Genomic DNA, 15,908 nt, shown 5'->3' on the forward strand with positions numbered 1-15,908 from the left:
CAGACTAGACGATCATAATGGTCCCTTCTGACCTTAAAGTCTATGATTCTATGATTTTAGCTCAGTGGTTACAGCAGTTGCTTGGGACATAGGAAACCAAGGTTCAATTACCCCCCCTGCCAGAGGGGGAGAGAGGATTTGAACAGGGGTCTCCCACCTCTCAGGAGAGTGGAAAAGTCAACTCAGTGTTTCATTATTTAGCCACAGTGGAGCAGCTTTAACAAGAGACTGATGGCACCCCACATCCGAATACATCATAGCTCAGTTGTTAGAGCACTCTCCTGAGAGGTGAAAGATACCTGTTCAAATCCTTCCTCTGCCAGAAATGAGGAAATTGAATCCGGGTCTCCTATATCACAGGCAAATCCTCTAATTGCTGCACTAGAAGTTATAAGGTGGGCACCTTATAACTTCTCTGGATGCAGCTTCTTGCTGAAACTGCATTAGGTGCCTAACTTTAAAGAGGGTTCCTGGCTACATGAGCACAAGCAGAGCTAGATATCCCCCTGGAGCTCACATTTAGATGCTTATCTCTGTGAGGGGGTAGGGCTTAGCACACACGCCTCTGGTCAGCATCTCCCATTGGTTAGCTTGGATGGCTCCCTGAGGATTGAAATCTAGGGTGCCTGTTTCTCCCTATTCATTGCATAGGTGCTTAGGTGCTTAACTCAGGCCTTGAGAATCAGTGATTTTTCCAGGAGCCTAAAAGGTAGGTGTTGTTATGGTCAGCATCACAATACCTAAATCCTTTTGAGTATTCAGCCTTAGTTTTATTTGTAACTGGGAAAAAAAAAAAACAACCCAGACTCTGTTATCCTTATGATCCAACTGTAAGCAGCTTGTTTTAGATTTCGCTCGCAAGCCATTAGGTGGTTGCAAGATTATCCTTGCAGCAGAAAACAAGTAGTGACCCTTTGAAGGTTCTAGAGGATTTCTGAAGAGGTGCTGCAGGGATCAATGCCAGTTTCATTACTGTTTTTATGGTTCGTCAATGAAGCGCACATTGTGACATATTGTAGTTCTTACATACACAACCCCATCCTCTGGGAAACAGGGAAATAACGCTCCAGGAGGTTAGCATTCTCTAGTCTGAAAAACTGATCTACAAAGCTAAGGAAAACCGTCTGCAAAATTTTTATTATCTAGCAAATTTTCCTTCCACCACTGCTAAAAAAAATGCACCTCAGTGGATTGTTTTAGCTAACACTACTGTACTTTTTTGAAAAGTGTTTTTGAGCTATAAATGATGCTTTCTAATAAAGGGTGTTTTATTATTTTAAAGAAGATAAAAAAAAGCAGCAAAACCAGCTAAAACATTACAATATGGGAGATTATGATTTCACCCTGGTGTAAATCAAGAATCATTCAGTTAAAGTAAGTGGAGTTGCACAGGTTTATAACTGGTCTAAGATCAAAATCAGACCCTGTAAATACAGAGTGTTTCTAAAGTTCTAAATGACTTGTTTCATAATGAGAACAGGAGTACTTGTGGCACCTTAGAGACTAACAAATTTATTTGAGCATAAGCTTTCGTGGGCTATGAAAGCTTGTGCTCAAAATAAATTTGTTAGTCTCTAAGGTGCCACAAGTACTCCTGTTCTTTTTGCGGATACAGACTAACGCGGCTGGTACTCTGAAACTGGTTTCGTAATGGTTATTCTACAGTTATGATCACAATGAAAATTAAAATTTGGTTACTCATAACAACAATTGCAGGAGTGTCAGATGGTTGAAAAGTAAAGCCCACCATTCTTAGCACTGCCCTTTATTATTAAACTAAATAGTTGTTATGATCAGAAAAGTGATATTTTTAAGAATTGCACCTTCTCAGCCACCTATGTGCAAGATTCTATCCTCAGTTAAACCTATATCCTATCTGGTTGAGGGCAGAGTGACTAGTACAATCTAACAGTACAAGAGGCTGAGTACCAGAACTCCTCTGGGCTCTGTCATTTTCTCACTGTGTAGCTGTTAGTCTCTCTGTGCCTCAGTTTACCCACATGTAAACTGGAGATAATACCTATCCCATAGGGCAGTGTGAGGCTTAATTCAATAACACTGTAAATGTACTTCAACATCCTTAGATTAAAAGTGCTGTATTAATGTCAAGTACCATTATTACTCTACGTAGAATCTCCTTAGTTTACTAATTGAAGCATATTTTTTCTACTGTCAGCACTTACTGACAGTGTAGTAGTGGAAGGGAATGCTGTGATCACTTTTACCTTATGCATCATCAACAAAGTTGCAGGCTAGTTTCTGATCCCAGAATTGTTATTCCTGGTGGTTGTTCGTGAGGATGTATGAGTCTGAAAAGAGCACGGCTTGATTTCCAGACACTAGGTTAAGCTGCCAGTGCTGGCATTGAGAGAAGTCACACTTTGATTTATAAACTGAGTAAATTTGACCTCAGAGTCATTGCTAGTGAATTAATATGGAACCCCAAGGTATAATTTGCGCTATGTTTGCTTTTCTGGCCAGACCCACACTGTAAAAATTTGACATGAAAATTGCTTATGGGTACACTGTCAGAGATGAAGGATGGTTTTGAATTAAAGTCACTGGATCGAGAATCAGGAGATCTGGGTTCAGTTTCCAGTCCTGCTGCAGACTTCCTATGTGTCATTTTGGCCAAGCTATTTCAGGCCAGATTTTAAAAATACTTAGTGTCTAAAGATTTAAAACCCCCAGTTGGTGCCTATTTGTATCTTAAAGCACTTCTATATACCTTTAAAAATCTGGCCCTTAAACTCTCTGTGCTTCACTTTCTCCTCTATGCTGAAGAGAACTACCTTGATGCTGATACTTGTTTTATGATTTAGCTTGCTTTAAATAAGGGATTTTCAATTGTGTTTGAACATAAAGGATCAACCCAAATCTTCTCCCATCCCTTGAAACTGAACCAAACTTTCCTGGAGGTTCAGAAAGGTCCTAACGATAGGCTCATAAGGTTGGGGCATGTCAGATAGGCAGCACAATTTTGGGACTCTTATCCTAACTGAAGGACTTAATCCTGAACTTGGAGTCCATACAAATGGCTTTGGCTGCACCATGCCATGCCCTAGCCTTTGCTGAGTAACTGGGTGACCTTATATTCTCATGGATGTCCTTTCTGCTGTTTTCTTGCTATGCCTCTCCCACTGCATCACGTCTGAAATTAGATGTTAACCCTGCAATGGACAGCATAGGGGCAGACTGCTGTGCCATGCAGAGTCCCAATAACTTCAGTGGGGCCCCACATGGACACAACACTCCACTTGTGTGCTGTCGGTTGAAGGACTGGGCACCAAAACTACAAAGTCTGCTGGGCAGGGACTATGTTTTCTTTTTACTGCGGCATGCCCACCATGTTTTTGGGTGCTGTAAAATAAACAATAAATAATCATCTATTGAGACATGTTTCTATACATTATCTTTGACATTTTGCTCTGAAGGACAATCCCATCCATGTTTATATTTTTGATATTTTTAGTCGAAAAGTTGGAACTAAAAACAAAAATTGAAAACACTAATGAGATCCCAATTCTGCTTTCCTCAACCCCTCTTTTCTCCAAGAAAATGGAGTAGGATTTGGCACAAACTCGAGAACTGCTGGAAAATTGCACCCTCAAATCAAAGCAATAATGTATCCTCTGTGGCTCTCAATGAACACTATGGCTCTGTCAACATTGAGCCAAAAAAGACTTGAGGACATTTCTTCTTAAACTGAAAGTCTGCACACCCCTTCCTAAAGTTCATCCTAGTTTTTAGTGAGCTGAATAATGAACAGTCCCATCAGAGAACCATTTTTAGCCCTGAGCAAAGTAAATAAATAAATCTGTAAACAGAGTTAAAATACTGGAAGCTCTCTAGTAAGAGCATTGTTCAAGCTGACGGGATTTTGGGGGTGCAATCCTCAACAGCACCTGATCTGAACTTCTTCCTTTCAAGCCAAGGATGCTGACAAGAGGCTATTAAAAATCCAGTTATTATTATAATTTTTAGTTAAGGCATAAATCTGCTGCACTCTTTTGGTATTGCTGTGGATACAATGTATAATGCTCAGCAAGTTATGATATTTGATTTGTACTCTGCATCACATTCATGGTGGTGGTTTATGCCAAAATCATAAATAAAGGTAAAAAATAGTAATAAAACATGAATATCAGTAAACTATGTTGAAGGCTGTTCATGGCCAAAATGTTCGCTGTTTTGCCTGTTTTCAAGGCTTTTCCCCTTGTGCTAGTAATGACATTAAATTGTACAGCTATGACTCTCTAGAGCATCCATCAATGTTTTAATGTTCAGAATACAATTTGAAAGAAAGTGGAATGGGACACTGAGTTATTTTTCTGTAACTCCTATGTTTTCTTTTAAGGGGCATCAGTGTGCCTGAAGAAACAGTGGTAAAAGATTGTTGCCTCTTGAAAATGTTTCCATGGTGAGAAAATTATTTTAGTAAGATTTTTATTGCTTCATGATATAAAATAGAAACTAAGATAATTTTAAAAATCTATTGCATTCTGGGAATTTTTAATGGTTCAAAGGGTTCTAAAATGCAGTGAGAACTTTTTCACACTTCTTTAATTCTTGCATGTGAGTAGTGGTTCCAGAGACTGGAGTTCTCCGTTTATCTAACGTGGTGCAATCTGTTTCAATTTGTGAGCACTGCAGGTTTTAACCGGCAAAAACTGATGCCTGGCCTCTAACCAAAACTTCAACATACACTTTAAAGGTCACATCTCCTGGTGGTGTAAATAGGCAAAGATTCACAGCTAAGTATCTGACCCTAAAGGTTTCAGAAATACAGATACAAGAGGGCAATAGCAGGCTTAGAACCTGATCCATTGCCTATTGAAGCCAATGGGAGCCTTTCCAGTAGGATCTGGATTGAGCCCTTAGGAAAGGCAGTGAGATGGTTCCCTAGGCAAAGAGAGATACATGAACCCGTTTTACCAATCACCCGTACCAAGCCTGGAGCTAGCAGTAACAGATAGAATGAATATGTAAGATTTTTGTCTACATTTTACATCTGCTGTAGTTGTTTTAGTTCTAAAACACAGTACTTTCTCCCAAGGATTCTATGGGTACACAGCATCAGTATATAAATAAATGTACAGGTAACATTACATTCTTGGTTTCAGAGTCCCACCATAAACATTTAACTCAGCGCTAAGACTTAAATAACTAGACTCCCATTTGATATGTCCAGCATGCAAAGCATGTGGCCTTTGGGCCAGCCACTACAACTATAGCATAACTCTCTGTCCTGCTCCAGTAGCAAGCAGATGGGGTGGAGGGTGAGCAGGCCCTGCGAAACCATGTGGTAGCAGCAGCACTGCTACACTGGATAGCCTGCGAGTGCTGAAAATGGTGAACAGGTAGCCTACTGGGGGGATACACAAGGACTAACTCCACCTATAGCCATACAGGATCAGGGACAGAAGCAATACAGGGCTACCACAAAACAAAACAAAACAAACAAACAAACAAACAAACACACACATACACACACACACACACACACACACACACACACAGAGCGCTGATGTACTTCAATCTTGGAGAGCCCACCATAATGCCTGAGAAGACATTTAAGATTCTGTTCCTACTCAGTCTTTGTCATGTTTTACTCTAGAAATGGTACTGAACTGCAAAATTCAGATCCAACTTTTCCCACAGCTAAAAAGGAATTGGGTTCAAGGTTTTGATTTGGATACAATTCCTAGTGATAGGCACCAGCTGCAAAGCTTTGATAGTGAATTTGGATCTGAACTTCCTTCATTTGGGCCCCATCTCTAGCGGAGATTGCATGAGATTGTGCCTGTTAGTGTAAATTGTGGTGATAATTTTGTGATATGGAGACTTGTCTAATAGGAAATGGAGAGTGAGCTTCAGATCACTTCACATAGGTCACCAAAAACCATTCACTGGACCCACTACTGTGACAGAAAAATCAGAGAGGGAAAGTTCAGGAATTTAGCTTTGGCCATGTTAAGTTGAAGCTATTGGTTGGACATCTGAAGGAGATTTCAGAAGGACAGCCTGAGAAAGCCATCAAGCCAAGGATTCATAACGTATGTTGGGTACAGTATTCTTGAAGCCCACTATTTTTCAGTACCTACTCCCTTAGCAGATTTCAGCTGACTAGCATATGAGTAACAGAGCACAAAGTTCATCAGCATAAACCACGGCACAGCCCTGCTCCCTCTCCATTCTCATCTACATCCCTGCGGGAGAGGAACTATAGAGAAGAAAGAACAGGAGTACTTGTGGCACCTTAGAGACTTACAAATTTATTAGAGCATAAGCTTTTGTGGGCTACAGCCCACTTCATCGGATGCATAGAATGGAACACAGAGTAAGATATATACAAATAAATTGGAAGTTACCATACAAACTGTGAGAGGCTAATTAGTTTGTATGGTAACTTCCAACTTATCTGTATGTGTGTATCTATCTATCTATCTATCTTACTCTATGTTCCATTCTATGCATCCGATGAAGTGGGCTGTAGCCCATGAAAGCTTATGCTCTAATAAATTTGTTAGTCTAAGGTGCCACAAGTACTCCTGTTCTTTTTGCGGATACACTCTAACAAGGCTGCTACTCTGATACCTGTCATTATAGAGAAGAACAGAATCCACTTTATATTTTTAGTTTTAGAGCTTCCCTGTCACACTCCACAAAGCACTGTTGTAAATCTGCCTTAAAAAACACACCCACTGAGGAATATATGCAAACTTTTCAAATGCTCATTGAAGCAGTTGTGGAAGTGACTGATGTGCGTTAAGAGCCGGTGAGAGGATGACTAAGCTGTTTGAATTCTTTTAACTGTAGCACTGATACTGGAATTAAATGACAATTCCCATAAATATTATAACCTTACCTGTGAAATAAGGACTTCTACCTCTGAGAATTAATTGCTTCACATATTTGCATGTGTGAAATTCTTCAGATCAGTCCTGAGTCACACACAAATTGCTAATTCTGACTTTATGCTGAAGATACAAGACAGACCAAAAAATAATGTGTTAGCATTAATGATTTGGGTCCTAGCTATTGAAACAGAAAATTCATTTTAAGACAAAAAAAAATCATTTGTCCTTTTTCTGCTAGATGGTATATATTTTGCTTAGGGCTGTGTTGTACGGTTTCAAACCTGCTGAAATCAGCAAAAGTTTTAAAAAATTCTAGTAATTTTACATGCATGATTAAATAAATTCACTCCCTACTAACCTGCAGACTGAAAATTAATGAACTGCACTATAATGTGTTGTAGACTTCTGAATAATTTAAAATACAATAAAAGTAAAATATAAATAGGGTTTATCTAACAAGGCTGTTCCCTGGGAAATCCTAGATTAACTAAAGATGATGCTTGCAATACATGTAAATTGAGTAAATCTAGGTTATATTTATTACATTCTCGTTTTATAACATATTAAAGCATGGCTTATTTAGAACCATAGCTTGATAGTTTGCTCACAGTTGACTCATAGGGGCCAAAAGAACACTCGGTCTGACTCCATTGATTTCAGTGGAGTTATACCAGGGATTATTTAACCCATATATTGCAATTATTCTCCATTTTTCTCAAAGATACATAGTGGAGACCATATGTGACTTTATCTCTCACATACAGACTGTCAAGGTTCCTTCCCCACTCTGAACTCTAGGGTACAGATGTGGGGACCTGCATGAAAGACCCCCCTAAGCTTATTCTTACCAGTTTAGGTTAAAAACTTCCCCAAGGTACAAAGTTTGTCTTGTCTTTGAACAGTATGCTGCCACCACCAAGTGTTTTAAACAAAGAACAGGGAAAGAGACCACTTGGAGACGTCTTCCCCCAAAATATCCCCCCAAGCCCTACACCCCCTTTCCTGGGGAAGGCTTGATAATAATATCCTCACCAATTGGTACAGGTGAACACAGACCCAAACCCTTGGATCTTAAGAACAATGAAAAATCAATCAGGTTCTTAAAAGAAGAATTTTATTTAAAGAAAAGGTAAAAGAATCACCTCTGTAAAATCAGGATGGTAAATACTTTACCGGGTAATCAGATGCAAAACACAGAGAATCCCTTGAGGCAAAACCTTAAGTTACAAAAAGACACAAAACCAGGAATATACATTCCCTCCAGCACAGCTTATTTTACAAGCCATTAAACAAAAGAAAATCTAACGCATTTTCTAGCTAAAAGAAAAGGAGTACTTGTGGTACCTTAGAGACTAACAAATTTATTTGAGCATAGGCTTTCATGAGCTTCATGCATCTGATGAAGTGAGCTGAAGCTTACGAAAGCTTATGCTCAAATAAATTTGTAAGTCTCTAAGGTGCCACAAGTACTCCTTTTCTTTTTGCGGATACAGACTAACATGGCTGCTACTCTGAAACCTGTCATTTTCTAGCTAGATTGCTTACTAACTTTACAGGAGTTGTAAGGCTTGCATTCCTGATCTGTTCCTGGCAAAAGCATCACGCAGACAGACAAAACCCTTTGTCCCACCCCCCTCCAGATTTTAAAGTATCTTGTCCCCTCATTGGTCATTTTGGGTCAGGTGCCAGTGAGGTTACCTTAGCTTCTTAACCCTTTACAGGTGAAAGGGTTTTGCCTCTGGCCAGAAGGGTTGGGGGAAGACTTGGCCAATCATGTGAAGCTAGCCTAGAGGGTGGGAATGGTCATCCGCAGCCTGGCTAAGCAAGCTCTCACACCTAGCTCTGTTCTGGAAATTTCTACCAGGACCCGGTCAGAGGTGATGGAACCAGACCCCATGCCAACGTCTGCTACAACGGTAGTGGATCCAGTCACAGAGACCCAAACAGAGCCAGTCCCAGAACCGGAACCGGCAGCACAACCACCACCAGAACCATTGCCAGCACTGAATCCAGTACTTTCAACCCCAACACCAGAGGGCCCCACCGAACCTGCACCGGCAGCAGCAGATAACCCTACACAAGAGGCTCAGCCAGAGCCTGAACCCCAACATAGTGCACCAGCGGAGAGTGGTTCACAGTCAACGGAAACAGCCTCATCTCCTGCATTGCTTCCAGAGGGACCAGGCCCAGGTCCACAATCCAATGAGGAACTGATGTCTCCAGCATCAAGGAAACAGTTCCAGACTGAACAGGAAGCAGATGAAAGACTCCAGAGAGCTTGGATGGTGGCACAGAACAACCCACTGCCTCTCAGCTCTTCTAATCGATCCAGGTTTGTTGTAGAAAGAGGACTTTTATACAAGGAAACTCTTTCTGGTGGACACCAGGAAGACTGGCATCCTCAGAGACAGTTGATAGTTCCAACTAAGTACCGAGTAAAGCTCTTAAGCTTAGCCCACGATCATCCTAGGGGCCATGCTGGGGTGAACAGAACCAAAGACCATTTGGGAAAGTCGTTCCACTGGGAGGGAATGGGCAAGGATGTTTCTACCTATGTCCGGTCTTTTGAGGTGTGTCAAAGAGTGGGAAAAGCTGGATGTGCACAAGTCCATGGGGCCGGATGCATTGCATCCGAGAGTGCTAAAGGAGTTGGCGGATGTGATTGCAGAGCCATTGGCCATTATCTTTGAAAACTCATGGCGATCGGGGGAAGTCCCAGACCACTGGAAAAAGGCTTATATAATGCCCATCTTTAAAAAAGGGAAGGAGGAGGATCCTGGGAACTATAGGCCAGTCAGCCTCACTTCAGTCCCCGGAAAAATCATGGAGCAGGTCCTCAAGGAATCAATTCTGAAGCACTTACATGAGAAGAAAATGATCAGGAACAGTCAGCATGGATTCACCAAGGGCAAGTCATGCCTGACTAATCTAATTGCCTTCTATGACGAGATAACTAGTTCTGTGGATGAAGGGAAAGCAGTGGACGTGGTGTTCCTTGAATTTAGCAAAGCTTTTGACACTGTCTCCCACAGTATTCTTGTCAGCAAGTTAAAGAAGTATGGGCTGGATGAATGCACTATAAGGTGGGTAGAAAATTGGCTAGATTGTCGGGCTCAATGGGTAGTGATCAATGGCTCCATGTCTAGTTGGCAGCCGGTATCAAGCGGAGTGCCCCAAGGGTCGGTCCTGGGGCCGGTTTTGTTCAATATCTTCATTAGTGATCTGGAGGATGGTGTGGATTGCACCCTCAGCAAGTTTGCGGATGACACTAAACTGGGGAGGAGTGGTAGATACGCTGGAGGGTAGGGATAGGATACAGAGGGACCTAGACAAATTGGAGGATTGGGCCAAAAGAAATCTGATGAGGTTCAACAAGGACAAGTGCAGAGTCCTGCACTTAGGATGGAAGAATCCCATGCACCGCTACAGACTAGGGACTGAATCGCTCGGCAGCAGTTCTGCAGAAAAGGACCTAGGGGTTACAGTGGACGAGAAGCTGGAGATGAGTCAACAGTGTGCCCTTGTAGCCAAGAAGGCCAATGGCATTTTGGGATGTATAAGTAGGGGCATTGCAAGCAGATCGAGGGACGTGATCGTTCCCCTCTATTCAACATTGGTGAGGCCTCATCTGGAGTACTGTGTCCAGTTTTGGGCCCCACACCACAAGAAGGATGTGGAAAAATTGGAGAGTGTCCAGTGGAGGGCAACAAAAATGATTAGGGGACTGGAACACATGACTTACAAGGAGAGGCTGAGGGAACTGAGATTGTTTAGTCTACAGAAGAGAAGAATGAGGGGAGATTTGATAGCTGCTTTCAACTACCTGAAAGGTGGTTCCAAAGAGGATGGCTCTAGACTATTCTCAGTGGTAGCAGATGACAGGACAAGGAGTAATAGTCTCAAGTTGCAGTGGGGGAGATTTAGGTTGGATATTAGGAAAAAACTTTTTCACTGGGAGGGTGGTGAAACACTGGAATGCGTTACTTAAGGAGGTGGTGGAATCTCCTTCCTTAGAAGTTTTTAAGGTCAGGCTTGACAAAGCCCTGGCTGGGATGATTTAATTAGGGATTGGTCCTGCTTTGAGCAGGGGGTTGGACTAGATGACCTCCTGAGGTCCCTTCCAAACCTGATATTCTATGATTCTATGAAAACCCCAAGACCAGGTCAAAGCCCCTCTCAAGCCACTCCCCATCACTGAAGTTCCATTTCAGCCAGTAGCTGTGGATATTCTGGGTCCTTTTCCGAAAAAGACACCCAGAGGAAGGCAGTACATAGTGACTTTCATGGATTTTGCCACCTGATGGCCAGAAGCAGTAGCTCTAAGCAACACCAGGGCTAAAAGTGTGTGCCAGGCACTAACAGACATTTTTGCCAGGGTAGGTTGGCCCTCCGACATCCTCACAGATGCAGGAACTAATTTCCTGGCAGGAACTATGGAAAGCCTTTGGGAAGCTCATGAGGCTCATGGGGTGAATCACTTGGTTGCCACCCCTTACCACCATCAAACAAATGGCCTGGTGGAGAAGTTTAATGGAACTTTGGGGGCCATGATACGTAAATTCGTAAATGAGCACTCTAATGATTGGGACCTAGTGTTGCAGCAGTTGCTCTTTGCCTACAGAGCTGTACCACATCCCAATTTAGGGTTTTCACCATTTGAACTTGTATATGGCCAGGAGGTTAATGGGCCATTACAGTTGGTGAAGCCGCAATGGTTCTCCAGGAACTAACATTCTGGACTTTGTAACCAAACTACAAAACACCCTCCAAACCATTTTAGCCCTTGCTAAAGAAAACCTAAAAGATGCTCAAAAAGAACAAAAAGCCTGGTATGATAAACATGCCATATAGCGGTCCTTCAAAGTAGGGGACCAGGTCATGGTCTTAAAGGTGCTCCAGGCCCGTAAAATGGAAGCATCGTGGGAAGGGCCATTCATGGTCCAAGAGCTCCTGGGAGCTGTTAATTATCTCATAGCATTTCCCACCTCCAACCGAAAGCCTAAGGTGTACCATATTAATTCTCTAAAACCCTTTTATTCCAGAGAATTAAAGGTTTGTCAGTTTACAGCCCAGGGAGGAGATGACACTGAGTGGCCTGAAGGTGTCTACTACGAAGGGAAAAGTGCTGGTGGTGTGGAAGAGGTGAACCTCTCCATGACCCCTGAGTGTATGCAGAGACAGCAGATCAAGAAGCTGTGCACTAGCTATGCGCCAACATTCTCAGCCACCCCAGGACTGACTGAATGGGCATACCACTCCATTGACACAGGTAATGCTCACCCAATTAGAGCCCAACCTTACTGGGTGTCTCCTCAAGCTAAAACTGCTATAGAATGGGAGATCCAGGATATGCTACAGATGGGTGTAATCGGCCCCTCTGGCAGTGCATGGGCATCTCCATTGGTTCTAGTTCCCAAACTAGATGGGGAGATACGTTTTTGCATGGACTACCATAAGCTAAATGCTGTAACTCGCCCAGACAACTATCCAATGCCATGCACAGATGAACTATTGGAAAAACTGGGACAGGCCCAGTTCATCCCTACCTTGGACTTAACCAAGGGGTACTGGCAGGTACCGCTAGATGAATCCGCCAAGGAAAGGTCAGCCTTCATCACACATGTCGGGCTGTATGGATTTAACGTGCTCCCTTTCGGCCTGCGGAATGCACCTGCCACCTTCCAAAAACTTGTAGACGGTCTCCTAGCAGGATTGGGAGATTATGCAGTCACCTACCTTGACGATGTGGCCATATTTTCGGATTCCTGGGCAGAATACCTGGAACATCTACAAAAAGTCTTCGAGCCCATAAGGGAGGCAGGACTAACTGTTAAGGCTAAGAAGTGTCAAATAGGCCTAAACCGAGTGACTTACCTTGGACACCAGGTGGGTCAAGGAACTATCAACCCCCTACAGGCCAAAGTGGATGCTATCCAAAAGTGGCCTGTCCCAAAGTCAAAGAAACAGGTCCAATCCTTCTTAGGCTTGGCCCGATATTACAGGCGATTTGCACTGCAATACAGCCAAATCGCCGCCCCGCTGACAGACCTAACCAAAAAGAAACAGCCAAATGTAGTTCAGTGGACTGAAGAGTGTCAGAAGGCCTTTAACCAGTTTAAAGTGACACTCATGTCTGATCCTGTGCTAAGGGCCCCAGACTTTGACAAACCATTCCTAGTAACCACAGATGCGTCCGAGTGTGGTGTGGGAGCAGTCTCAATGCAGGAAGGACCGAATCAAGAGTTCCGTCCTGTTGTGTTTCTCAGCAAGAAGCTGTCTGAGAGGGAAAGCCACTCGTCAATCAGTGAAATGGAATGTTATGCTAATGCCTACGCCCTGGAAAAGCTACACCCATATGTTTGGGGACGGCGTTTCCACCTGCAAACCAATCATGCTGCACTACAGTGGCTTCATACCGCCAAGGGAAATAACAAAAAACTTATTTGGTGGAGTTTAGCTCTCCAAGATTTTGATTTAGACATACAACACATTTTAGGAGCTTCTAACAAAGTGGCTGATGCACTCTCCCATGAAAGTTTCCCAGAATCAACTGGTTAAAACTGTCCTTGAGATGTGGAAAATATTGTTAGTCTTTATACATTTAGTAGTATATTTAGAGATGCATGTGTCTTATTAACTCTGTTTTCTCCTAGAGCTCCAGGAAGAAATCACAGCCAGTGTTTCACCCTATCTGTGATTTGCGGGGCGTGTCATAAATATAAATCTGTGTCGTAAATATAAAGGGAAGGGTAACCACAAAGGGTAAATACAAAGTAGCCTACTGCCTGCCCCTATCCTTTATATTTTATTCTCCACTCCCACTGCCTCTGAGCTTACTTCAGTTTATTGGTCTTTAGAAAACCCATGTTCAGCTGCTCTACCAGTAGAGCTGAACTTTTCTCACTCAACCTACATCCACACTCCCTCAGGTTACAACGCTGAGCTTATTTGTAGGTTTCACAAAAGAATGAAAGGACTCCTGGAATGCTGACATCCTGTACCCAGCCTGAGTCCAGTGTTGCCCAAATCAATTGTAATTCATAGAATCATAGACTTTAAGGTCAGAAGGGACCATTATGATCATCTAGTCTGACCTCCTGCACAATGCAGGCCACGGAATCTCACCCACCAACTCCTGTAACAAACCCCTAACCTATGTCTGAGGCTATTGAAGTCCTCAAATCGTGGTTTAAAGACTTCAAGGTGCAGAGAATCCTCCAGCAAGTGACCTGTGCCCCATGCTGCAGAGGAAGTCGAAAAACCCCCAGGGCCTCTGCCAATCTGCCCTGGAGGAAAATTCCTTCCCAACCCCAAATATGGTGATCAGCTAAACCCTGAGCATGTGGGCAAGACTCACCAGCCAGACATCCAGGAAAGAATTCTCTGTAGTAACTCAGATCCTACCCCATCTAACATCCCATCACAGGCCATTGGGCATATCTACCGCTAGTAGTCGAAGATCAATTAATTGCCAAAATTGGCTATCCCATCATATCATCTCCTCCATAAACTTATCAAGCTTAGTCTTGAAGCCAGATATGTCTTTTGCCCTCACTGCTTCCCTTGGAAGGCTGTTCCAGAACTTCACTCCTCTGATAGTTAGAAACCTTCATCTATTTTCAAGTCTAAACTTCCTGATGGCCAGTTTATATCCATTTGTTCTTGTGTCCACATTGATACTGAGCTTAACTAATTCTTCTCCCTCCATGGTATTTATCCCTCTGATATATGTATAGAGAGCAATCATATCTCCCCTCAGCCTTCTTTTGGTAAACAAGCCAAGCTCTTTGAGTCTCCTTTCATAAGACAGATTTTCCATTCCTTGGATCATCTTAGTAGCCCTTCTCTGTACCTGTTCCAGTTTGAATTCATCCTTCTTAAACATGGGAGACCAGAACTGCACACAGTAGTCCAGATGAGGTTTCACCAGTGCCTTGTATAACGGTACTAACACCTCCTTATCTCTACTGGAAATACCTCGCCTAATGCATTCCAAGACTGCATTAGCTTTTTTCACGACCATATCACATTGGCGGCTCATAGTCATCCTGTGATCAACCAATACTCTGAGGTTCTTCTTCTCCTCTGTTACTTCCAAGTGATGCGTCCCCAGTTTATAACAGAAATTCTTGTTATTAATCCCTAAATGCATGACCTTGCACTTTTCACTATTAAATTTCATCCTAGTACTATTACTCCAGTTTACAAGGTCATTCAGATCTTCCTGTATGATATCCCGGTCCTTCTCTGTATTGGCAATACCTCCCAGCTTCGTGTCATCCGCAAACTTTATCAGCACATTCCCGCTTTTTGTGCCAAGGTCAGTAATAAAAAGATTAAATAAGATTGGGCCCAAAACCGATCCCTGAGGAACTCCACTAGTAACCTCCTTCCAGTCTGACATTTCACCTTTCAGTGTGACCCGCTGTAATCTCCCCTTTAACCAGTTCCTTATCCACCTTTCAATTTTCATATTGACCCCCATCTTTTCCAATTTAGCTAATTATTCTCCATGTGGAACAGTACCAAATGCCTTACTGAAATCAAGGTAAATTAGATCCACTGTGTTCCCTTTGTCTAAAAAATCTACTGCCTTCTCAAAGAAGGAGACCAGGTTGGTTTGACACGATCTACCTTTTGTAAAGCCATGTTGTATTTTGTCCCAATTGCCATTGACCTCAATGTCCTTAACTACTTTCTCCTTCAAAAATTTTTCCAAGACCTTGCATACTACTGATGTCAAACTCACAGGCCTGTAGTTACCCGGATCATTTTTTTTACCTTTTTTAAAAATAGGAAGTATGTTAGCAATTTTCTAGTCATACGGTACAACCGTTGAGTTTACAGATTGATTGATTAAAACTTCTTGCTAAAGGGTTGGAATTTCATGTGCCAGTTCTTTTCATATTCTTGGATGAAGATTATCTGGGCCCCCCGATTTAGTCCCATTAAACTGTTCGAGTTTGGCTTCTACCTCGGATGTGGTAATATCTACCTCCATATCCTCATTCCCATTTGTCATCCTACCATTATCCCTAAGCTCCTCAT

Source organism: Chelonia mydas, chromosome 2 (genome assembly GCF_015237465.2).
Source record: "Chelonia mydas isolate rCheMyd1 chromosome 2, rCheMyd1.pri.v2, whole genome shotgun sequence".
Lineage (NCBI taxonomy): Eukaryota > Metazoa > Chordata > Testudines > Cheloniidae > Chelonia > Chelonia mydas.